This window comes from Meles meles, unplaced genomic scaffold (genome assembly GCF_922984935.1).
Source record: "Meles meles unplaced genomic scaffold, mMelMel3.1 paternal haplotype, whole genome shotgun sequence".
Classification (NCBI taxonomy): domain Eukaryota; kingdom Metazoa; phylum Chordata; class Mammalia; order Carnivora; family Mustelidae; genus Meles; species Meles meles.
Genome location: NW_025721188.1, coordinates 336,922 through 339,400, shown reverse-complemented (window position 1 = coordinate 339,400; position 2,479 = coordinate 336,922).

Sequence of the window (2,479 nt, the reverse complement as noted above, 5' to 3'; positions counted from 1 at the left end):
TCACAGTTCTGTCTCTGTGTCAGCGTCTGCCTTCAGGAGGACCAAAGTCCCTCTCCTTCGAGTGCACAGGGTGAAGCCTTCAGACACAGATAACACCCTGGCAGCCGTGGGGTGATGGAGGATAGAGCAAGATTACCCTTCATGGTACCTCTACTGCAAGAGACCCCAGGAATCCTTCTGGGGAGGTGCCCAGCTTGAATTTAGATCCACTGCTTTGGTATTAACTCTGGTGACAGATCCTCTTGAGCACATGGACCCTGCTAGTTTAGGGGGGTAGTGATCAGCAAGACAGGTGGCTGTCCCCAGGCAGTGGTCTGCTGTGATGGCAGACAATGAAGTGTCTGGAGAGGCCCTGAGAAGCTGGTGAGGCGCTGAGAACCTGGAGGCCCTGCATTAATCCAGGTTTTGTGCAGTGGTTTCACCTTACCAGCTGCCCCCCAACTACAGGGGGGCCTTGAGTGGAGCATATGGTGACAGTTTTCTTGGTAAGACCCATGATGCCCCACAGTCCTCCCACAGTTCCCTGTGAAGGGATGGGGAGGGCAGAGGTCAATGACAGGAGACCCATCCCTTCCTCAGCAGCAGGAGGAGTTGGGTGTTTGCTTCTGTCAGCTTTTAGGCCCTTTCTGCCAATCCCTTCTGCAGCAGAGCTGCTGCATCCTGCAAAGCCCTCCTTCTTCCCAGGTCATGGACGCAGCCGTCCTCCAGCAGCTTTGAGGTCATGGCTGGGCCACCAAAGTATCAAGGTCATTCTGTCCACATGCTGCCCAGGAGCAGCTGGTAACTGCATTGCAGCAGTCAGGGTCAGCCTGAACAGCCTTTATAAATGGGATTGTCACGCCCTGCGGCAGTGCCTGGGCCGAATGAGGGCAGGAGAGAGGGGGAGACAGGAGAGGTGGTTCCCTGTGGTGTTCCTGGACAGAGCTGCAGAGAGTGGAAGGCCTGAAGGTCTGCAGGGTGATAGAGATTGTCAGGGTGAGACTCTGAGGGAGTGTGGGGGGGATTGGGCAAGTGCTAGCAAGGGAGAAGAAGTGAGGGAGACAGGGTAGAGAGAAGCAGAGACAAAGAAGAAGTTCAAGGATGAAGAGAGGTTGCTGGTCTAGGTGTGTGGAGGTGGAGCATGGACCATGGTGGAGGAGGTCTAGGTAGGTGCTCTGAGCATTGGGACCAGAGAAGGTGGGAATCCTGGACATCAGATTTCCCTGAGCCCACAGCTCAGACCTCTCTGGGGCTGAGCTGTGCAGAGGCCGTTTCACTTGGGAAGATAGGCGCACCTCTTTTTGCATGGGGTTGTGGGGCCCAGCCTCAGGATCTGTCAGGGAGAGAGAAAGCACCCTCTGACCTTCCAGCTGAGATGCCATGACTTGCAGCATTGCCGGGATTCCCAGGGTGGCCAGCAGACGGAGCCTGTGCACCTCCAACAGAAAGGGGGCGGGTTCTCTGCGTGTGCAGCCATGGCCAGCAGAGGGCGCGCCATTGGCTTTTCGGACCCAAGGGGCCTCAGCAGGAAGGGCTTCTGTAGCTGCTGAGGGATGTAGCTCCAGTCTCACTGCCAAGGGTTAGAGAGCCAGAGCTGTATTTCCAGCCGGTTCCCCCACGCCCTAGGGAGATTGTGGGGGGTTTGCAGCAACTTGTTGCCTCCTGAGGTGTGACACAGAAGATGCCGTGTTGGCTGAGTGCTGAGGAGGGGGCTCTGGGAGCTTCTCCGGGACGTGCTGGTAGGTGGGAAGTACAGGTGCTTACATATTGGGGCACTTCCCAGGGTTTGGTCCTCATTGTCCCTGAGGGCACTGGAAAAGACCCTATTTTACTCAGGGGTCTCTGGATTGAGAGGTTAGGGGACACCACGTCAGAAATGCTGTGGTTGGTCTTGTTACCGATGCCGACTTGCTTCTGGGTGAAATCGTGACTCAGCTTCAGAGGAACTGGAGCTACATTGGGTTGGGACAGGAATGCAGGAACCACTGACCTTCAGGACCTTCTAGAAGGAGGAGCTGGGATCCCCCTCTCTGAGATTTGCTAGACCCAGTGCCCCAGGTAAAAGCACAGACTGTCCTGTACTGAACTATGCTTTTATTACTTTTCAGTGTTTATTGTTTCCAACAACGTTACAGTAGTTGGAAAACAAGTGAACACTTGACAGGTACCTGATTCCATAAACCTTTCCTTCTTTTAGAGTTAGATTTAAAAGGAAAACAGGGATTGTTTTATTTATCCTTTCTGGTCTTCATTAGAAGGAAACTCATCAATAATATCTTCAAAACGTGCCTTTTACCTCATCTCCTTTTCTCTGTTTTCTTTTTTAACAATGTTATGCAAGTACAGTGGTGAAGAGGGGGAGGCAGAGGCAGAGGGAGAAGGTGACTCAACACTGAGTGGGGATTCCAATGTGGGACTCGATCCCAGGATCCTGAGATCAAGACCTGATCCACCCAGGTGCCTCTGCTTATCTCCTTATTAACTGAGATTTGCCACGTTT